General features: G+C 45.4%; 1 long non-coding RNA gene across 1 annotated transcript; it reads left to right on the plus strand.

The window, feature by feature from the left end:
• Nucleotides 1-221: 221 nt before the first annotated feature.
• LOC117195640 (uncharacterized) lies at nt 222-20,035 on the plus strand. The gene is made up of 5 exons (XR_004475400.2): nt 222-855; nt 1,790-1,884; nt 7,176-7,217; nt 14,535-14,648; nt 19,903-20,035. It is a non-coding gene; the product is annotated as an uncharacterized LOC117195640 (long non-coding RNA).
• Nucleotides 20,036-23,944: the final 3,909 nt, after the last annotated feature.

Genomic DNA, 23,944 nt, shown 5'->3' on the forward strand with positions numbered 1-23,944 from the left:
GCCATCTAGGTGGTCACAAATCACCGAGCTGATCTCCCTGTGCTATGCGGCTGCTTCCCACTAGCTATCTATTTTACATTTGGTAGTGTATATATGTCCATGCCACTCTCTTACTTCGTCCCAGCTTACCTTTCCTCCTCCCCGTGTCCTCAAGTCCATTCTCTACGTCTGTGTCTTTATTCCTGTCCTGCCCCTAGGTTCTTCACCCCTTTTTTTTTTAGATTCCATATATATGTGTTAGCATATGGTATTTGTTTTTCTCTTTCTGAGTTACTTCACTCTGTATGACAGACTCTAGGTCTATCCACCTCACTCCAAATAACTCACTTTCATTTATTTTTATGGCTGAGTAATATTCCATTGTATATATGTGCCACATCTTCTTTATCCACTCATCTGTCGCTGGACACTTAGCAGAAACCCATTTTAAATGCTTCAGTGAATGACACTGCCACGCATCCAATACGTCCGCTAGGAAATCAAAACCTACCCATGATAATGTCTTCATTTGATCTGAGGCAATTTAATTCCTGGAAATTCTTTCCTTAATTTCCTAGATTTGACTATTAATCATAGAAGGCATGCAATGAATGACGCAACACAAATGAATCAGCAGAATGATACTGAAAGTTCAGTGTCTTCGGGGGAAAAAAGTCATCTGAAGACAAGCACGTTACAACACGGGATTCAAGAAAGTGGGGAAAATGTAATAAATGTTGCCTCGAAATTAAGACAGAGCTGTACACATAGAATTATCATTCTTTTAAGTAGATGGCACAATTGGGATAAAAAGAAGACTCTGAGGTGACTTCAGACAGAAAGTGACTGTGAACGTGAGAGCACTGAGAACAAACAGTAAGGAAATGAAATAAGGAATTAAGAGTGAAGCCTTCAGTGTAACTCAAACAATGACTTTATCGAACAAGCTGTAGATATTATGCTGGAATTGCTATTGAGTGTGAGTCTGTAGGGGTTGAAAGATGTTTCTTAATCCAGACGGGAGCTGCCTTCCACTAGTTCAAGTTTACATCAGATGACCTTAGCTGAGTGTCATTTTAAAGTTATCTAATACCAATCATGATCAGTCATCCATGATCAGTGTCCCAGTGTCCCACAAGACCTAGGGATTTCTTTTTTTTTTCTCATTTACTGACATGTACCTACCTCTTCTTTTCATGCCTTTATTTCTGTAGTTGGCAGGCATTTATTAGTTGGCATAATTATGAAATTATTCAGTAGCCCAGAAATCCACTGAAGCGTGTGATTCTTATCTTACATTTCCACTGGATAACAACCTTTGAATTCTTGCTACCAGATATGACAAAAGTCCAGTCAGAGCAAAAATCTGTCTCAGAATGCTTTCAGGGGAGCCGGATAAGGTAGAAGAGAGTCTCTGAGGCTGAGGCAGCCCAGCTGAGACAGTGAAGTTATTCATGCAGTAAGGTAAGGCCCTGTGAAGGGTTAGATTTCCTGGAGCAAAAGAGCCGACACATACACACACTCGCGCGCACACACACGCACACGCACACGCACACACAGACCAGTTCCATTTCTGGTAATATGGCAGACGGGATATTCAGATACACCTTTTTAAGTATAACTTACCTAAAAATGCTAGATGTATATTTATATAAGCATAGATGTGTGTATAGATAGATGATTGCTAGACGTATATAACATTTGGTCTTTGGAAAGGTCCTTTTCTCAATTACTTACCTAAGATGGGAAACTCAGTGATTTATTCTCTGAATTGGTGCATGTCCTCAATATCTGTCTTTCACCCTAACAGGTAAACGACTGAAATGCCTGATATAGGATTCTTGGGAGTTTCTTGCACTAGCCTAAATGTACGAATCCACAGGCCTCCAGCTTCTGGTGTTGCAGGTAAGAGATCCAAGAGCAGTCAAAAAAGGGAAATCCTGGAACTTGTTTTACCAGGTTATGCCTAAGTGTGCGCTTGTCTCCTCAATCCAGCCAAGAATTCTGAGCCTTCTTACTCTGAAAACTCAGGTCTTTCTTTGGCTTGGGAAAATTTTCTCCTGTTATTTAAAATTATTTCTTCTACTTCTTCTGTCCTTCTTCTTTTAGAATGTATATTATTCAAATGATAGGAATCCTGCATCCATTTTCCAAATCTTTCTCCTTTTCCCTCATGATTTCCATCTCTTTGCATGTTTTGCTCTGGGATTTGTGATGTTGATGGTCCTTGACCTTCTAGGCCACGAATACAATCCTCGTCAGCTACCATCTACCCGCTTGATTCATATGCTGAATTGGTAAGGTTTTTTGAGCTCTAGGAAGACTTTTTAAATTTTATTTGTTGTCCTATAGTTTTGTTCTTAAGTGCTCTTTTTAATTTTAGTTTTTAGGAACCCATTTGTCTGCTCCAGTAGGTCTGTTCCATTGGGTGTAAGATCTGAATGTTGTTTCTATGTGTTCTCTTTGGCTTTTAGACACCTTTAGATCCAAGATTCTTCTAGATCCCCTCCCTGTGGTCCTGGTATAGAAACTGACAATTCCCCTCTAAGACATCGAGAGGAAGCATCCTTGACCTCTCATCATCTTGGGCTCTCCCGGCACCCATGGCAGGGAGGGCTTGTCCAAACCCTTATGTCCCTTTAGGGAATCCTGGCACAGTCAAGTAGGAAAGAATACATGCTAGGGTTCTGCACATCTTGATTGACAAGCTCTGTTCCATTCTCCAAGCTCACCCAGCTCAGCACCACTGCTTTTGCAAAGAAGAAGCGGGCGTGGGGAGTGACCCATACAGAGAGCCCAAGCCCTCATATACTCCCACTGTAGGTCCTGGCTCTTAAGAGGCAAGTCTCTTGGATTTGGGAGCAGAAGGAAAGGGAATCTCACTTGGATCACATTCTGAAAATCCCCTGCCCAAGGGTTTCTTTCTGTAAAATGAGAAAATTTAGACTAGTGTTAGATCATATTTAAGGGCTCTTTCAACTCCCCAAATCTATAAATCAGAGATTAGATAAAACATATTCATGACTCTGATAATTTTTGGGATTAGAATGTGTCATGAAAGGAACACTTTAGGTCGACTGTTTTTGAGAAAAAAAAGTTTTTGAGCTGTAATGCTTTTATGAAAAACCAACAAATCAGAAGATAGGAGATTGAGCATGGAACTGGATGGCGAGATCCTCCAAGCTTTCAGATCTCTTAATTCTGATCATATATTGAATATAAAATGTTTTCTTCCCGTAACCTAGGATAGTGCTTCTCTAACTTTACGTACGAATCCCCTACGGTGTAGGTTCTGATTCAGTAGGTCTGGGGGAGGGCTGGAGATTCTGTATTTCTTACCAGCAGGGATGCCCACCCTGCTTGTCCGTGGTTCACATTTCAGCAGCAAGGCCTGGAGGATTTGCAGTGGTGAGTAGACCTCTGGCGGCCATTAGTAGAAATGTACAATCATTTTGTCATACAGCTGTAACTTCTTTTTCTGGGAATGTTAAAAAAATACCCCCCCAAAAGCCAGCAACTGATCTGTCTCTAACTGACATTATAAAAGCAAAGCCAAGATAGTTTATTAATTTGGACTCTATTAATCTAGAATTTTGTGTCATTCCAGAGAGGCCACATTGCCAGCAATAATCAAAGAAGGGGTGTGTGTGTTTAGTCCATTAAGTGCTAAAGCAAATGCATTAAAACAGAAGAAGAAACCAAGGAGTTACAAATGATTAGTCTTTATTTTATTAAAACAATTTTTAAAATTTTCTAAGGCTTTAACTTTGATTCTCCTATCCTTGTCAAGGGCTGCCATAAATTACATTTTTAGGAAGTCCTCACTGATTCAGGCTCTTTTCTGAATCAGACTAGCCCACTCTTTTTTTTCTTTCTTTAGAAATTTATTTATTTATTTATTTATTTATGGCTGCATTGGGTCTTCGTTGCTGCACGTGGGCTTTCTCTTGTTGCGGCGAGCTGGGGCTACTCTTCGTTGTGGTGCACGGGCTTCTCATTGCGGTGGCTTCTCTTGTTGCGGAGCACAGGCTCTAGGCATGCGGGCTTCAGTAGTTGTGTCACACAGGCTCAGTAGTTGTGGCTCATGGGCTCTAGAGCACAGGCTCAGTAGTTATGGCACATGGGCTTAGTTGCTCCGCAGCATGTAGGATCTTCCCGGACCAGGGCTTGAACCCGTGTCCCCTGCATTGGCAGGCAGATTCTTAACCATTGAGCTACCAGGGAAGTGCCTAGCCTACTCTTTAATTAGGAAAAATGAGGGCAGGTTTTTTTTTTTTTTGCGGTAAGCGGGCCTCTCACTGCTGTGACCTCTCCCATTGCGGAGCACTGGCTCTGGACGCACAGGCTCAGCAGCCATGGCTCATGGGCCTAGCCGCTCCGTGGCATGTGGGATCTTCCCGGACCGGGGCACGAACCCGTGTCCCCTGCATCGGCAGGCGGACTCTCAACCACTGCGCCACCAGGGAAACCCCTAACCTACTCTTTAATCAGGAAAAATGAGGGCAGTTTTATAGTAGTTTTCAATTTCTCAGTCTTTTGGCTCCTTTCTGTCTATGCTTCTCAAACAGAAAATAAAAAGTGCAATGTTATTTGACTAACTATTGTCAGTGGCTCAAATTAAACAAAAATCTACAAATGTTTGAAAGGTATCCAATTTTGGAAACCATTTTTTCTATTTTTTTTTGAACTACAAGTATATTTTGTATTTTGAATGTCAACAGACACATTTCCTGGCTTTGCCATGGTAAATAGATAAATGTTCCAGAAATTATCCTTTTTTTTCAGATAACACAAGTAATATCACTCTAGGAAGGAAGATAAACATCCTGCACCACCATGTACTTATTCTCACAGTTGAAGCTCATCAAAGTGAAACAAACTTGCAAATTGATATTAATACCAACTTGATATTGTTATAAACCTCTGGCCTCATATACAACTCAGTATCACTAGTCCTGAGCTGTTACTGGAAAATTGTCCATTGGCTCATGGAAATTTTCCGAGTTTAGTCATGCTCCAGTGACCTTGCATTTGGATACCAAATGGAACCCCAAAGCAGGTCTTTTCCTTTGCTGGCTTCCACAGCATCATCACATCCGTTTATGTCATAAGAGTTATACAGATTTTATATACTGTAGGAAGTTATATATGATTAGTTAAACCTTTTGTTAATCAGCTTTATAAAACCATCTAGAATTATTACAACTAATGACCTGGACTTGACAGTTATCGAGAGAACTCTCTGTGCAGATCATTTCAAAGACTCCTGTTCTGGGGTTTAGAGGTTGGGCAGGCTTTCTCAGTAAAGTTTTGATGGGAAGTGCAGGGAATGGTTAATTACAAATATTTCCATTTCCTTAGCATTTCCAAAACTACACAAAATTTCATATGCATCTCTGACTCAGGGATCCACATGTGGTTTGTATATATAACCAGACATTACCTGGTAAAGTCTCTGATGACTTTAATTCACTAAATGAGAGAAAAAACTATTCCTCTACTCACAACACTTTTGACACCAGACGTGTAGGGTTTTTTCCCACATCGACCAACTCTCTGACGCCAGGTAGGTGACCTACAATTCAATTTCAGGTGTGGCACCGTCTACCTGGAGTCAGCATCAGAGCCACAGGTTAAGGGATCCGTCTCCCAAAACAGACCCCACTTCAGATGCCAGTCCTAAGTAGTGGGTCCCTAGGTCAGTTACACTTCTGTCCAACTTGGCTACAAATTGGGGGTTCCAAGACTCCCTCCTCAGGTTCAATAATTTGTTACAACATCTCACAGAACTCAGGGGAACACTCACGTTTACTAGTTTATTATCTAATAAAGGATATGATAAAGGATACAAATGAACAGCCAGATGAAGAGATACACAGGGCGAGATCAGAAGGGCCCCAAGCTCAGGAGCTCCTGTCCCTGTGGGTTTAGGGTGCATCACCCTCCTGGCACGTGGATGTGTAGAAGCTCTTTTACACGGTAGTTTAGGGATTTTTATAGACGCTTCATCATGAAAACGTGATTGGTTAGTAACTCAGTTTCCAGCCCCTCTCCCTTCCCTGGTGGATGAGGAGTGCAGATGAAAATTCGAAGCTTCTAACCATCACTTGGTCTTCCTGGTGACCAGCCCCAGCCTCTGGAGGAAGCCACTAAGAGTCACCTTATTAGGACAAAAGACACTCCTATCACCCAGGAAATTCCAAGGGATTTAGGAGCTCTGGGTCAGGACCTGGGGTCAGAGGCCAAATATGAGGATAAAAAATGCTCCTAGGGACTTCCCTGGTGGTCCAGTGGTTAAGAATCTGCCTTCCAATGCAGGGGACGCAGGTTCGATCCCTGGTCAGGGAACTAAGATCCCACATGCCGCAGGGCAACTGAGCCAGAGCACTGCAACTACTGAGCCCGCGTGCTCTGGAACCCGTACATCACAACTACAGAGAAGCCCGCGCACCGCAACAAAGATTCCCATGTGCCAGCAACTGAGACCTGACACAGCCTAATTAATTAAAAAAAAAGAGATGCTCCTAGCACATTTATCACTTAGGACATTACAAAGATTTGGGGAGCTCTGGCCAGGAGCCCAGGACAAAGACCAAAATATATGTTTATTATCATATCACAGTGTTGCACTAACCTCATCAGTTAGACTACATTAGAAATATCTGCCCTCATGTTAGCCCAGCCAGCAGCAGATTTTGTTCACCTGCAGTTCATAACACTTCTTTGTAACAAGGTATAAGAAAGGAATAGAACCTTACTTGATATCTACTAAAATTCAAGACACCAGTTATCTTTGTTTTTTTCCCCAATTTATTTAGTTATTTATTTTTGGCTGCGTTGGGTCTTCGTTGCTGCACGCAGGCTTTTTCTCTAGCTGCGGCGAGCGGGGGCTACTCTTCATTGCAGTGTGTGGGCTTCTCATTGCGGTGGCTTCTCTTGTTGCGGAGCACAGGCCCTAGGCACGTGGGCTTCAGTAGCTGTGGCTCACGGGCTCTAGAGCCCAGGCTCAGTAGTTGTGGCGCATGGGCTTAGTTGCTCTGCAGCATGTGGGATCTTCCCGGACCAGGATCCCCTGCATTGGCAGGCAGATTCTTAACCACTGCGCCACCAGGGAAGTCCCAGTTATCTTACTTTTTAAAACCTAATTTATTGCTTTTATAAAGGTAAGTCAAATATATCCCCTTCTTGTCTTTCAGTCTGTGGAGCTCTTCCATCGAGTGGGGACAGAAAACCCAAAGGTAATCATTGGAGCCACTGTTCAAGGTGGAATTGGAAGCAGACAGTTCCATATGCCAGCACCCAAAGGAAAAAGGAAAGAATCAAATATCAAACAAATATATGATTTGCTACCAAAACACCCAAATCACGCACAAAAAACAAAGTACGTATACTCTCCCGTATCTGTGTACCCACTGTGACAGCCATAGCAGTCATTTGAAAAATGGAAGTATTTATGGGATCTGTGATTTCAGACTTGGAATAGGGAAAGAGATAAAAATAAGATGCAGCTGAGGGCAGCCTCGGGGCGATTCCACCTCCAGGAGGAAGGGGCTGACACCAGCCTGAGGCTCTTCGTACCCCAAAAATTGAGTACTTCACTTTGTTTCGTTACATTTATTTACTTCTAAAAACCAGAAATACATCTAAGATATGTTTGAGGGTTAAATGGGTAGTAATAATTCACACAGCAGGTGGAATCAATTCAATCAGATCCCTTTCCCCACCCTCTCCAGAGCCCTGCAGGACCAGTGGTGTGCACTGGGTCCAAGGAGAGAAGGTAGATTCTCCACCAGAATCCTCTTCGGTAATCGCCTTCCTGGGTCAGGTGGGGCTGGCAAAGGGCTCCACTTGGTGCAGGGGCTGGGATGGGGCAGAGGAACGAGGGTTTTCTGTCGCTGGAAGTTCTGATGCAATCACAGACAGGTAAACACTGAAAGTCAAGTCCCCGAAGAAATGCAAGTCAGAGCCCAAACCAACATTCTAAGCCGGGTCAGCAAGCCTGGGGGCCAAGTAACAAGTGGGAGCTAAGGTAAGGCGCCACATGGGTTAGCAAAACGAGAGAACAGCTGAACGGGAGTATCAGGCAGGGCCCAAGGAGGCAGCGATTTGAGGTCAGGCTGACTGCACTGCGAAGCACTCAAGTGGTTCAGAATGAACCCCCCACCCCCGACCCCCAGGCTTTCTCCTGCAGGGCCTCCCTAGATTTGCCTGGTGGAAGGCTCTGGAGAAGTCTGGAGCTTGCATTTCTAAGGTGGTAGGAGGTTCCCATGGTCACAGTGGATTAGCTACCGGAGCCCTTATGGGGATCGAGTGTTCAAGGTCGGCTGTCTGTGGCAGGCTGGGGGCAGCAGGGATCTGTGGGGCATGGTCGGGATGGAAGCTGAGGACAGGAGGCCGTGGGGTGAAGCTTCAAGGGCCCGAGTGGACCTCTGGTTTCTGATGCGTTCGGTCTGGAAGATTCTGAAGGAGACCCAGGCATCTTCCACTGAGATGTCCTCTTTCAGGGCTGGACAGCTATCCGTTTATGACTTTTTTTTTTTTTTTTTTTTGCGGTACACTGCCGTGGCCTCTCCCATTGCGGAGCACGGGCTCCGGACGCGCAGGCTTAGCGGCCATGGCTCACGGGCCCAGCCGCTCCGCGGCATATGGGATCCTCCCGGACCGGGGCACGAACCCCTGTCTCCTGCATCGGCAGGCAGACTCTCAACCACTGCGCCACCAGGGAAGCCCCTATGACTTATTTTGATCCTCAGCATACTAAAGGGTTTTCCAGAGGTCTTTCCGGGTGTCACAGCTCCTCCTGCTGCCCCGCCCCGAGCACCTGTCCTCGGCCAGGCTTATTCTTAGGGAGTGGGGTACTTCTGGGGAACAAGTACAATGGATTTTTATACCAAATGCCACTGAGTTGAGTTGAATGCACTGGTTCTTTCTGTTTCTCTAGAACTACAGAAGCTTCCCCCACTGCCCCTTCACCAAGTTAATATTGATTAATTATTGGTAGAAGTCAAGCTCAGGAATAAACACTTTACATGTGATTCTCACTGAATCCGTCCATGCTCTAGAGCAGACCCTCCCAAGCATCCAGGACCCCTTTCTTCCTCTCCAGAGGAAGCCTGTCAGGTCCTGCAGAGCGACGGAGCCATTGCGGACAACGACACAGCCCTTTACCACCTACTTGGAGTCTTGTGTCTTGTTTAAGAAAATGTTATTTTGAGTTTTCCATCACTCACAGCCAAACCTAATCCATACCGACTAGCAAGGTCCGCAGGACTAGGCTGTGAAAACTCTAAAAAGATCAGACAGTGAGAATAACCGAGCCTATGAGAATGCAGGAAAAATAACGCTCCATTAGCCTACCACCCTTGAAAATTTGAAGTTATTTTTATGACTTTGTAGAGAAACTTCCTACATTCTACTTTTTATAGGTAGACAAGGGGTTGGCCCTGAAGAACTGGGTGCACTGCTGGATTTGCATCGTCCTGTGTTACGGGCGGTGGCGGTGGGGTAGTTTGTGTACCTTGAGGGAGGTGCCTGGGTGCCTGTTCCACAGGCTTATCTGGCTTATCTCATTAGATCTCTTTGACTGAAACTCTCACAAATTCTCAAATCGAAGCCCAAAATCACCTCTTAACCCCAAACAGTGATTAGCTTCATAAATGAGATTTGGTGGCAGATTCCAAGGGCTGCTTAATATAAGGAGCTATTCAAGTGAGGGAATTATATGATGGGTAGTTATATATAGTACAGATAAGAGTAACGCACTGTGACCCATCCCACCAACATTAGCCTTTTTCTACATAAAATATTCATGCAGTCACTTTATTTGAGAAAAAGTTTATAAAGCATCTGTGAAATTATTTTGTGAATTGTCTATCCTTTGACCGTATATCAGTTGGGGTTTTCCTGTGTGTTATAGCCTTTTGTGGGAGTTGCTTCTAAATCCAGGATTGTAGCAGAATTAATTCTGATGCATTTTAATGCCATTCTTCCTTGTTAGTCATTGTCAGAAAATTACAAATATTCTGCGTTGGGTACTGTCAAGTGTTACGCATCATAGTTCCACATGAAAAATCTTCTGCTGATAATTACTAGCGAGGCTTGGTTTACTTGATGGGGTTCATGGAGCTCTATTGACTTGGGGCTAATTAAATTGTTGCCTGCTGCGTTTGAGATTCGGCCACAGAAACATGCCCATAATTAGCGCAGCCTTTGTGCAGGAGGCCTGAGGTGGACTGAGACCAACTTAGTGCTTGCTTAGTGCCTCTGTGTTTGCGGGGGGGTGGAGGTGGGGAAGTGAGATGGCTGCACAGGCATGAACGTTGTATACATTCTAAAACTTAAAACATAATAAAAGGCATCCAAATCCGAAGGGCTATAGATCTTATTCTGAGCCACACCATTTAAGTTGTTTTGCAGCTACTGAAACCCCCGCCAGGTGGGAGAAGTTAACTGTATGCTGCCCACAAGCACTTAGACCCCAGACCAGTTGGAACCAGGTTGATGATGTTGATCTTGATTACCTCACCACCAACCAATCAGAAGAATGTCCAGGAGCTGATCACACACCCCACAACGCCCCTCCCTCATCCTGTCTTTATTTTTATTTTTATTATTATTATTTGTTTGCGGTACGCGGGCCTCTCACTGTTGTGGTCTTTCCCGTTGCGGAGCACCGGCTCCGGACGCGCAGGCTCAGCGGCCATGGCTCACGGGCCTAGCCGCTCCGCGGCATGTGGGATCTTCCCGGACCGGGGCGCGAAACCATGTCCCCTGCATCGGCAGGCGGACTCTCAACCACCAGGGAAGCCTCTCATCCTGTCTTTAAAACCCATTCCCTGAAAGCCTTCAGGGAGTTTGAGTCTTTTAAGCACTGGCTGCCCTGGACTCCTTGCTTCGCCCTGCAACAAACGCTTTCCACCACTTGGCTTTACTGCCCATGGGCAAGCAGACTCAAGTTTGGTAACATCTGCAGCAACAGGGATGGAACCGGAAATTATCACACTAAGTGAAGTAAGTCAGAAATAGACAAATACCATAAGATACCATACAGTACTGTACCATATGATATCACTTAAAATATGGCGCAAATGAACTTATCTACAAAACCGAAACAGACTCACATAGAGAACAGACTTGTGGTTGCCAAAGGGGGCGGGCAGGGAAAGGGATGCACTGGGAGTTCCGTGTTGGTAGATGCAAACTATTACATTTAGAACAGATAAACAACAGGGTCCTACTGTATAGCATGGGAAACTATATCCAGTCCCCTGGGATAAACCATAATGGAAAAGAATATTAAAAAAGAATGTCTCTGTGTATAACTGAGTCACTGTGCTGTACAGCAGAGACTGGCACAACATTGTAAATCAACTATACTTCAATTAAAATTAAAGTTTAAGAAGCCTTAAGTATGGCTGACCAACCCTAATTTGACCATGAGTGTGACAGGGGCCCTGAATCGGCTGAGCGTCTGCTGTCCCACTGCAGGAGGGGCGCGGGGTCCCAGGCGCTAGTACCCAGTGAGAACCCGGAGGGAGAGGGATGCTAGGCACCACGGCCGGGTCTGCAGCCCCTCTCGCTCCCCGCGGCTCTTCCCAGTGATTGGGCGGCGCCAACTCCCAGTGCGCCCTGCCCACCCCGCCCACCCCGCCCACCGGCGCAGGCTTCCCCAGTTCGCGGCGCGAGCGCGAGTTAAAGCCGCCCGGGCGGCCCGTGCGCTCCGCCCGTCCGTGGCGTCTTCGCGCAGCGCGCCTCGCGCCCGGGTCCCCGCGCTGTCTCCTCGCGGCCATGGGACTCTGGTCGCTCCTTCGGCTCCTGCCGCCCGTGCTGGCAGCAGTGGGCGGCCTCGGGGGCTCCGCGACCGGTGAGTGGGGCCCGCGGGTGGGGCGCCCCGGGAGGGACCGCATCCCGCTCTGCAGGCTGCGGGGCGCGGGGCTGCCCGGCTGCCGGGCGGGGGCGGAGGAGAGCTTGGGGCGCCCTCGCTGGGTGTGCGCGGCTTGTCCCCCGTCCTGCGGTGACCTTCTGTCTGGGAGGGCGAGGGTACACTGTCTTGAGGGGCCCCCTGCTTCTCAGCCCTTTACTCCTTAACAAGCCTCCCTGGTGGGTGGGCTCAGCGGATGGATTGGATGTCTTTTCCTCTCTGGCCCTCAGGCCGGTGAGAAAGGAAGCTCGTTCCGCACCTGAGTGCAGGGCGCACACTCCCTTCTAGGTTCTTCCTTTCCCCAACATCCAAGGGAGTGGAATTGGCTTTCTAGCCCTGGTCTCTGATGGGCCCGCAGCCCAGGTTTAACCAGACAGCAAATTTAGCCTCTTGGAGGCCCGGGACCTTGAGAAGAGGTGCTTCCCTCCAGAAACAGCCCGGGGGAAACGGAGCTTGGGCCCAGGTGCGATTAGCAAGCAACTTCCAGCGGCGCTTGTTAATACCACTCAGGTGTAGGCGGACCCCAAGGCAGAGGAGAGCTGAGTCGGGGTCCCAGGGTGACTGAGACACCCAGAGTTCCCGTAGGGCTGGTGGCTGGTGACCTGGGCAGGTGCAGGAGGTGCCCAGTGTTTGTCAAACGACCTGGCCTGCAGGATTGCCCATCTCTCCTGACAGGTGCTCCCAATTGGCCCTCATGGATGGAGGCAGATTTTAACTCATTTTTTAACTCATGCAGACACGTTGTTGGTCAAGGTACTGTTAACTGGTTTGCAGGAGATGTCACTTAGTCTCTGAGCTGTTTGCCCTCCAGGAGGGATTCTGACCCTCAGGGTTTTTGCCTAACCTGGTGGGGCGTCTCTGCAGCAGGAAGCCCTTGCCCTGGGTGGTCTGTTTGCTCCACCCCAGAAACAGGGTTTAAAGTTACTTGCCTTTTTCACTAAGCAGTGTTCGCCCAGGCCTTCTGGTATGAAGACATCTTTGTGATGTCTGTTGTAGAACAGCCCGTGATCATTACACTTTGTATATTGACAGACTCGGAGAAAGCTACCATGAACTTAATATGTAAATAGATTAATAAATATATTTTAAATTTATTCACAGCAAGTATGTACCTAAATTTGAAAAGTAATGTTTGAGACCCATCTACAGATGGTGTTCAGAATCCATGTGCACACTGGGTCTCCAGACTGAGAATCACCAGGGCAAATAGTGTTCCAGGTGGGCCTCGCCTAGCAGTGTGAGTCTTTGAGGGTTGACTGCAGCCCTAACTGGGACCCTTCTGGAAGGATCTGCTAGAAGAGGTCGCAGAAGAGCTAACACTTTGGGAGCACTTGTTTGGTGGGTATTGTGCCCAGTGACTTTGTACTCTTTTAATCCTTGCATTTTCCTCTTAGAACCACTTATTTACTAGCCTCACTTTACAGACAAGAAAAACTGAGGTCCAGAGGGAGGCAGTAACTCTCCCGAGGTGATGTTGTTAGTACGTGGTCTAACCAGAACTCCAACCTAGTAATTAGCCTGACGACTGAGCCTGGGGTCCCATCTTAGGGGTTGCTGACCTCACTTGCTCGCAATTGAATGGTTTTGGTCAAGTCAAGTGGGATTGCCTGGATGGTATGTGAGTAGCTGGCAAAGTTGTTAGCTATTCATTAATAACCAGTGCCTCCTGAGTCTTTCACTTACAATGCAATTTATAAGCCAGCCTTTAAAATCAAACACTGAGTAACTATGCTAAAAGCACTATCTTAGAGGGATGCAAGTAAGACTGAGGTCTGGTTCCTTACCAAAGAAGGTGTAGTCTACGCAGTGGGCTTCCATTGTCAACTCCCATCACATAGCTTTGCACACGACTTTCCATCCCGTATGCACACACTGTCCCTGGGGTAGGATTGCTGGGTCTTCACTGCGTCTTACGGAGACTTCTGCCAAATGGGACATGTGGCTTATGTTTTCTCGGAACCAGGGATTGGCTTTTTCTCTTTGAAAGTTAGGCAAAATAGTAAACTAAGTATAACCAGACCTTCTCTGAGCACCACATCCATAACAGGCTTATTTTTGACCATTAATCGTTCAGGGTTGAGAAACACAAGTTCATGATTTGAATAAAGCTGATAATATAAATCAGTATCCTGCAAATAACGGAAAACTTAAGTATTTATAACCAGGCTATTAGAGGTATTCTTATAAAGATGGTATATAGGACCCCAAACCGTAACTTCATTTGAAGCTGTATCGACCCATGTTTAAAAGGAAACTAAAGTCAAGTGCTTTGAGCCTAGACCTCTAAACTTGCAACGCTTCATACTCTGAGTCTGTAAGACCGAATCAGGCCTAGAAGATAGTAGTATCTTTTTAAGCACAAGTGTAAGTCTGAGCCATTCTAACAAGACAACGGGGAGGCGAATGACAGCTCTCCAGCAACAACTCCACAGCATCAGAAAGGATGGTCCCCAAGGATCGTCACTGGAGAACCTGCATGGGTTTTCAGGGTACTGAACCCCCTAGCGTTCTCCTAGATGATAGTTGAAGGAAGGTCTTCCAAACAGAACAGTGAAAGCAGCTTACATGAAAAGGTCTCCTGGACCCAAGGGATCCAGGAACTCTGATGGCTTTGCTTCTTGGTCCTTCATTGCAGATGAAATACAGTGTCAGATGACAAGGCAAGCTGCATGTGGTGGGAGATGCATTCCTGTGGCCTGACTCTGCAGCGGAGAGCAGGAGTGCCCGGATGGGGCGGACGAGCAGTGTGGTAAGTGGTCTCACTGCCGTGTCCTGTTGTGTATCATGCACTCACCCACACCTGGCCCTTATTGCTATGTGCCTGGTTGACAGTCAGTTCTCATGGTTTTCACCCTCTTAGGGGGTGTTCGGAAATGTTGGTAGTTCCGGGTGTCTTGGTAGTGTAATTCGATTGTCAGAAGTAGCCTAACCTTTGAAATCAAAGTAAAACTGGTTTAACTCTACTCCACGTTCAGTGGGAGCTCGGAGTGTTCTTTGTCCTCAGCTGCAGCAAACACACACTGCACTGCTCTCCACCTTCAAATTCCTGCTCGTTCCTTTTGGAGCAGTTCAGCTCTCTCCTGCCAAGTTCTGCCTTAGGAATTTCACCATAAGTTCTAAGCTATATCTCAAGGTATTTTTCTCAGGTTAAAAAAAAAAGTTCCATCCCTAAGGGAAATTCTGGCACTGTTAAAATCATTTATTATTTCACCTTGCTGCACTAGTTAAGGCTCATTTGATTATGAGTCGTAGAATCCACATGAAGCTGAGGTAAGCTGGCTTAGGAATCTATCGTAAGGATACTGTGCTTTCTAATGGAACTCAGAGAAGACTACCGGTGTCTCATAGTAAAAACACGTATCTCCGAGGATCAAAGACAATTGCCCCAGGAGGGGAAATCCACACGTGTTAGCCAGGCACCCTCAGAAATGTCTGTAAGATGACCTATTGAGCCCCACAGGATCTGAGTCCATTTCCTCAAAGAGATAAGAGTTCAAGTGGGTCATTGACTATAAGATATATCCCATACACAGACCACTTTTATGTATAATCATTTTCAAATTTTTAAAAACATCATTGCGGGGCTTCCCTGGTGGCGCAGTGGTTGAGAGTCTGCCTGCCGGTGCAGGGGACACGGGTTTGAGCCCTCGTCTGGGAGGATCCCGCATGCCGCGGAGCAGCTTGGCCCATGAGCCACGACTACTGAGCCTGCGTGTCTGGAGCCTGTCTCCGCAACAAGAGAGGCCGCGACAGTGAGAGGCCCGCACACCGCGATGAAGAGTGGCCCCAGTTCGCCGCAACTGGAGAGGGCCCTCGTGCAGAAACGAAGACCAAACACAGCCAAAAATAAATAAATAATTTTTTAGAAAAAGTCATTGCTTTACAAAAACAAACAAAAAACTTCTTTTTTAAAATTTTATTTTTTACATTTTTATTTTACTTTGGAGTTCAGTTGGTTTACAATGTTGTATTAGTTTCAGGTGTACAGCAAAGTGATTCAGTTATACATATACATATATTTATTTTTTAAATTCTTTTCTGATTTAGGATATTACAGAATATTGAATAGAGTTCCCTGTGCTATACAGTAGGTCCTTGTTGGTTATCTAATTTAAATATAGTAGTGTGTATATGTCAATCCCAAACTCCCAATTTATCCCTTCCCCTGCCACCTTTCCCCTTTGGTAATCATAGGTTTGTTTTCTAAGTCTGTGATTCTGTTTCTGTTTTGTAAGTAAGTTCATTTGTATCATTTTTTTTATTGAAGTATAATTTACTTATTTTTGTATTATTTGTAATACTTATTTTTTTATTTGTAATATTTATTACAAATAAATATTTATTTATTTGTAATATTTATTTGTAATAAATAAAGTATTATTTATTATTGAAGTATAATTTATTGAAGTACAATATTTTATTAATTTCAAGTGTATAACGTAGTGATTCGATATTTTTATACATCATAAACTGATCACCATAATAAGTCTAGTTATGATATGCCACAATACAAAGATATTACGTAGTTATTGACTATATTTCCCACACTGTACATTTTATACCTGTGACTCATTTATTTTTTAACTGGAAGTTTGTACCTCTTAACCTCCCTCACCTATTTTCCTAATCCCCCCCTACCCACCTCCCTCTGGCGACCACCAGTTTGTTCTCTGTATTTATGAGCTTGTTTCTGTTTTGTTATGTTTGTTCGTTTTTTAAAAATTTTATTGGAGTATAGTTGATTTACAGTGTCGTGTTAGTTTCAAGTGTACAGCAAAGTGAATCAGTTATACATATACGTGTATCCACTCTTTTTTAGATTCTTTTCCCAAGTAGGCCATTACAGAGTATTGAGTCCATGTGCTATACAGTAGGTCCTTATTAGTTACCTATTTTGTGTATAGTAGTGTGTATATGTCAATCCCAATCTTCTAATTTATCCCTCCCCGCTCCGTTACCGTAACCCTGGTAACCATAAGTTTATTTTCTACATCTGTAACTCTATTGCTGTTTGGTAGGTAAGTTCATTTGTACCCTGTTTTTTAGATTCCATGTATAAGCGATATCATATGATATTTGTCTTTCTCTGTCTGACTTACTTCACTCAGTATGACAATCTGTAGGTTCATCCATGTTGCTGCAAATGGCATTATTTCGTTCTTTTTTATGGTTGAGTCATATTCCATTGTATATATGTACCACATCTTCTTTTATTTATTTATTTATTTTTGGCTGCATTGGGTCTTTGTTGCTGAGCGGGGGCTCCTCTTCATTGCGGTGCACGGGCTTCTCATTGTGGTGGCTTGTCTTGTTGCAGAGCACGGTCTCTAGGTGCGCAGGCTTCAGTAGTTGTGGCATGCGGGCTTAGCTGCTCTGCGGCATGTGGGATCTTCCCAGACCAGGGCTCGAACCAGTGTCTCCTGCATTGGCAGGAGGATTCTTAACCACCACGCCACCAGGGAAGCCACATCTTCTTTATCCATTCCTCTGTTGATGGACATTTATGTTGCTTCCATGTCCTGGCTGTTGTAAATAGTGCTGCAGTGAATATTGGAGTGCGTGTATCTTTTCAAATTATGGTTTTCTCCAGATATATGCCCGGGAGTGGGATTGCTGGATCATATGGTAATTCTGTTTTTAGTTTTTTAAGGAACCTTCATACTGTTTTCCATAGTGGCTGTACCAATTTACATTCCTACCAACAGTGTAAGAGGGTTCCCTTTTCTCCACACCCTCTCCAGCATTTATTGTTTGTAGATTTTTTGATGATGGCCATTCTGACCGGTGTGAGGTGGTACCTCATTGTAGTTTTGATTTGCATTTCTCTAATAATTAGTGATATTGAGCATCTTTTCATGAGCTTTTTGGCCATCTGTATGTCTTCTTTGGAGAAACATCTGTTGAGATCTGCCCATTTTTTGATTGGGTTGTTTGTTTTTTCGATATTCAGCTGCATGAGCTGTTTGTATATTTTGGAGATTAATCCCTTGTTGGTTGCTTCATTTGCAAATATTTTCTCCCACTCTAAGGGTTGTCTTTTCGTTTTGTTTATTGTTTCCTTTGCTGTGCAAAAGCTTTTAAGTTGAATTAGGTTTCATTTGTTTATTTTTGTTTTTTTTTTCATTACTCTAGGAGGTGGATCCAAAAAGATTTTGCTGTGATTTATGTCAAAGAGTGTTCTTCTTATGTTTTCCTCTAAGGGTTTTATAGTATCTGGCCTTGCATTTAGGTCTTTAATCTGTTTGGAGTTTATTTTTGTACATGGTGTTAGAGAATGTTCTAATTTCATTCTTTTACATGTAGCTGTCCAGTTTTCCCAGCACCATTTATTGAAGAGCCTATTTTTTTCTCCATTGTATATTCTTGCCTCCTTTGTTGTAGATTAATTGACAATAGGTGTGGGGTTTATTTCTGGGCTTTCTATCCTGTTTCATTGAGCTATATTTCTGGTTTTATGCCAGTATCATACTGTTTTGATGACTGTAGCTTTGTAGTATAGTGTGAAGTCAGGGAGTCTGATTCCATCAGCTCCATGTTTCTTTCTCAAGATTGCTTTGGCAGTTTGGGGTCTTTTGTGTTTCCATACAAATTAAAAATTTTTTTGTTCTAGTTCTGTGAAAAATGCCATTGGTGATTTGATAGGGATTGCATTGAATCCGTAGATTGTCTTGGGTAGTATAGTCATTTTGACATTATTGCTTCTTCCAATCCAAGAACATGCTATATCTTTCCATTTGTTTGTGTCATCTTTGTTTCCTTTCATCAGTATCTTATAGTTTTCTGAGTACAGGTCTCTTGCCTCCTTAGGTAGGTTTATTTCTAGGTATTTTATTCTTTTTGATGTGATGGTAAATGGGATTGTTTCCTTAATTTCTCTTTCTGATCTTTCATTTTTAGTGTGTAGGAATGCAAAAGCTTTCTGTGTATTAATTTTGTATCCTGCAACTTTACTGAATTCATTGAGCTCTAGTAGTTTTCTGGTAGCATCTTTAGGATTTTTTGTGTGTAGCATCATGTGCTCTGCAAACAGTGACAGTTTTACTTCTTCTTTTCCAATTTGGATTCCTTTTATTTCTTTTTCTAATCTGATTGCTGTGGCTAGGACTTCCAAACCTATGTTGAACAGAAGTGGCGATGATCTCGGGTGACCTCAGCCTGCAGTGGCTTGAAGCAGGATCTCAGGTCCCAGACCAGAGATTGAAGCCAGTCTGTGGCAGTGAGAATGCCGAATCCTAGCCACTCGACCTCGAGGGCTAGTGGCTAGTTCCAAGGCCCTGGGTCATCTGCTTTGTGGAAAAGAATTTCAACAAAGAGACAGAGGTAGTGAAACAAGTAAAGTGTTTATTAGGAGGAAAAAAAGTATGTGTGGATAGACACACACAGGCAGGCTCAGAGAGAGTTGCACCCTTTGGGTAGTTCACATCACTTATATGGGGCAGTTCTTCCCGGTTCCCTCTGGCCAGTCATCCTGCTTTGCCTGGCTCTGAGTCCATATTTGGTCTAACTCACGGCCCTCCCCTGTGTGTGTGTGTGTGTGTGTATCTTTTAGACAAGGTGGATTCCAGTGCAGGGGTTTCTGGGAAGAAGAACATATTATGATCTGGTGCCCTCTCCCTTTTCTGACCTCTGAGGAGCCTTTCTGTTGCATGTGCAGTCGCGAAGGTGTCCTTGACCTCAAGAATGAGAGAGATGTGGTCTCTCTATCTTCTCTCCAAGCAGGACTCAGCTCCCCTTGCTCCTGCCATTATGTTTATCCTAGAGTATCTGTCCACAGGGGACAGATTCCAGCTGCTCAGCCTGGGGCCCATCCATCTCCTGCCTCAAATTCCCCCTGAGAGACGTGGACCCCAAGAAATCTTTACTGGGAAGATAAAGACCGAAGGTCTGTCTTCTGTAGCTTCTTCAGGCTGGCATGGGGCTTACAGACCCTACCTAATTGGAGCCATGCAGCTCTTGCCATATCTTGTTGAGGGGCCCCAGGGTGACTTCTGTTATTCTTGCAGGGTCTTTTCGGGGAGCAGCTGGAATCCATGCATCACCATTACCCTGTTGTGCCCTCGAGGAAGCAAACTGAATAGGGAGATGAGAGGAGTGGGGGCTAAAGACTAGTGAAGACAGTTATACTCCGAGACTCAAGCAGGGGTAAGAATCTGGTTATACGTGGTCAGCATATTTTTGTTAATCTCAGGGTTAAAATTTAGCATGTTTCTCCGTTTCTAAAATGGAAGTTCTGAACCTGTTGGTCCCAGCCCTCCTACTTGGGCTGAAAGGTCTTAGTTATAGATTTATAACAGTACGGGAGACAACAAAGCACTAGGCGAAGTATAACATAAATCAGTATGACTGAAAAGAGGAGGGGTAGAAGAAAATGGAAGCCTGTCAGAAAGTTTTTAATACCTTGTGGGATCCAAGAGAACAAACTAGAGAACGAGTTTTCAGTTTTCCCGCCCATATTGAATAACGAGGATTGATGGTTAATTGTCTCCTGAAGCCAGGTGGCTTATTGTTGAATTGCTTCCGTGTTGGTTTCTGCCTGGGAAGAGGGGTTAATGTACGTGCGACAGGAAGTATTGGCGGTTGCACATACTGCTCCTTGTTCTGCCAATGGATAATCCAGGGCCAATCGGTTGTCAAGTACCACCTTGGCCAGGGAATCTAGAGACTCTGTAAATTAATAAGAGGTTTAGTAGTCTCACTGGCTGTGGTGGTAAGAGTGCGATGCAAGTTTTGAAGGACGTATTGGTGGGCAGCTGTCCCCCAGCCATGGTAACAGTGCATACCCAACGAAATAGGCATCTCCATCTGGGATATTCCCGGGTAAGTTTCGAGTCAATCCAGTGAACGGTTTTAATGAACTGACCCAGTGCTTGGATTCATTTGAGGAGTGGATTGAGAAAGGGGAAATCAATGTTCCCAGCCTACACTGCGTGGGTGTGGAATGATTGTGTAGGCAGTTAGTAGCCCACAGTTGTTTATCTACGTGGCATCCAAAGACATCCTGTTGGAGCACAATAGACTAACTGGCCTAAGGTTTTAAAGCTTAGCCAGCCAATCCTGTCGTTGTGGAAATATTTTCCAACCATACACCCAATGCGCTCCATCCATTCCGTGCTGTCAGTTGCTCCACCAGTATGGGTCCTTCTTCCATCAGGTAGTGGGTTAGGGTTTGAGCACAAACGGGCAACTGGACCTCTGGCTTGGGCGAGGGGCATCATGAAACGCTGCGGTGTCTTAATGCCAGTTTTTCATTCCCCAGTTTCGACCTCATGTTCTCTTTCTGCTGCTAAGAAGAGGTAGGCAAGAGACATGAGAATTGTTTTCTGTGGAAAGATGAACAATTTGACTCTGTACATCACAGCACTGAGTCTTGGGTCTTTGAAAGTCCATTTTCCCTCAGGAACTTGGCGAAAATTCTTTACAGGATAGACAAAGAGGTCGCTATGGTCGATGACGGACTTAGCTCGCGGGGTAAGCAAGTCCAGCGTCCCGTCCACTGAGGGGAGGAAGCAGGAGTTTGCACGGTGTGAACCGGGGAGTTGTCTGTCCTGTGGACAAGGGAAAGAGGTAGAGGAAATCTAAAGTAATTAATACCTTCATAGTTGCACCAATTAGAGTTTTGATCTTGAAAAATGACTGGAAAGCAGGAGCATTAAAAGAAGTGTTGTAGGGAGTTGAAAGCCAGTGGTTAAGTATGGGTCCTGAGGTTTCAGGTGAGTCACACTAAACCGCCCAGCATGGGTAGAGGAGTTCTCTCTCGGGTATAGGCGCAGGGCTACAGCGGCACTCGTGATAAATTGCGAAAGCAAACGCGAGAGCGAGGGGGCCAGTTATCATCTAACTCTCCCAGAGCGTGCCAGTTATTGTGTAAGCGGACTGGAGCACTGGAAGGCAGAGAGGAAGCTAGTGGCGGTGGGTACTTAGCCTTGGGTCTAAGAAGTCTCTGTCCTTCCCGAATAGAGCTTTAGGTCTTGCAGAGGCTTCCTCGTCCACCTGGATTTTTCACGCTGTCCAGGGTCCTCCGTGTCCTGTGGAGACTTGGGGGAAAGGCGTGGGTTCATAGGAATGGCTGGAATGTGGGTCTTTGGGTTCCTGTAGCATCAGTAGAGGCAGGTTTAATCCTGGACAGATGGACCCAAATCGTGATCCCTGGAGCTTAACTGCTGTAGGGGTGCTCAGCAGGACTTGTTAAGGACCCTTCCACTTTGGGAGTAGCTGGGCGCCGGGGGACTCATTCTTTCCAGGTCTCTAAGAGCACCCAGTCCCCAGGATTTACAGTGGAGTGACTGGGGCTCTTACCTGGGGAGGGCTGGGTTCTGTTGCCGTATGCTTGTGTAGCCCTCTGGACCTGGCGTAGGTTTATAATGTATTTAAGATGGGCTTGGGTTTCTGGGCCAGTTAGCATGTCCAAGGTAAGGAATGGCCTTCCGTGTGTCATTTCAAAGGGGCTTAACTTAGTGGTTGTTTTAGGGGCTGCCCTGACCCTTAAGGGAGCTATTGGCAGCAGGCGGTACCACGGTTCTGGTTTCCTGACAGTATGCCCACGGTTTTCTTTAGGGTATGATTAGCCTGTTCTACTTTTCATGAGGACAGAGGTCTCCTGGACGAATGCAGGTGGTATCTGGTCCCGAAGGCCTGTGAGAGCTGCTGGGTAACCCTGGCTTTGAATGAGGATCCACTGTCACTCTGGAGGTGGCGGGGTAACCTGAACCTAGGAGTGATTTCTTGTATTGATAGAAGTGCTCTAGCCACTTCGGTTGCCTTTTCCGTCCTACTGGGGAAGGCCTCTGCCCATCCAGTGAAAGTGTCTTTAAATACTAATAAGTATTTGAAGCCTTGGAAAGAGGGCACCTGACTGAAACCCATTTGCCAGTCCTCTCCTGGGTAAGTTCCACGTCACTGGGCTGGGCTAACAAGAGGGGGAGGGGGTGCGGCTTGAGGCTGCCTCCGGATTATGGGTGGTACAGAGGGCGCAGGCTCCAGTAACCCTTCTGATTGTCCCTGGGAGCCCTTTCCTGTAAAAAGCTGGAAAGCCACAGCAGACATGGCATCCCTCCCCAGATGGAGGAATCATGCGGCCCTTTAATAATTTTCCATTGGTCAGAAAGAGGTACGAGCAATTTTTGATCTATGTGCCACCAGCCATCTATTCCCTTAGTTCCCCCTTGGTCTCGTGGCCAGGTCTCTTCGGAAGTTGAGTATCTGGGTACAATGTTAGAAGGGGCAAGGGATGGGATCAATGCCATTTCTGTTGTGGGTATCAGGGCTGCTTTCTTGGCTTCCCGATCTGCCCTGTTGTTCCCTTGGGTAATTTGAGAAGTTCCCTTTTGGTGCCCGCAGCAGTGAATGAGTGCTACCTGTTTTGGGTTTTGAACCACTTCTATGAGATGTAAAATCTCAGCCTCAGTTTTTAGGGGAATTTCTTGTATTTAAAAATCCTCTCTTTTTTTTTCCAGATAGCTATGTGGGCATGCAGAACAGGGAAGGCATATTTTGAGTCTGTATATATATTTACAATTTTTCCTTCCCCTAGGGTTAAGGCTCGGGTTAGAGCTATCAGTTCAGCCTTCTGGGCTGAAGTGTTGGGTGGCAAAGGTTTCACTTCTGTGATACTGTGAGCGCTCATGATAGCATCCCCTGCCCTCCTGACCCCGTCCTTAATAAAGCTACTGCCGTCAGTAAACCATTCTTCCTCAGGGTTTTCTATGGCTTGATCTGTTAGATTAAACCTACAGGCATAGACCTGGTCAAGGGTTTCGAGGCAGGAATATATTAGCTCTGGGCTGTCAGCAGGCATCCGAGGAGCTGGGTTGAGGGTGCAGCAAGTTTTGAGGGTTACCTCTGGGGAGTCGAGGAACAAAGCCTGGTACTTAGTAAAGCAGCCTCCAGTTAGCCAGTGGTGGCCTTTGAGCTCCAGGATCCCTTGTACTTGATGGGAGGTCTGGACTTCCAGTGGCTGTCCAAAGGTAAGCTTGTTAGCTTCTTCCTATAGAGCAGAGGCAGCTACTACCCGAAGGCAGCCAGGCCAACCTTGGGCCACGAGTCTAG

This window comes from Orcinus orca, chromosome 21 (assembly GCF_937001465.1).
Source record: "Orcinus orca chromosome 21, mOrcOrc1.1, whole genome shotgun sequence".
Taxonomy (NCBI): Eukaryota; Metazoa; Chordata; class Mammalia; order Artiodactyla; family Delphinidae; genus Orcinus; species Orcinus orca.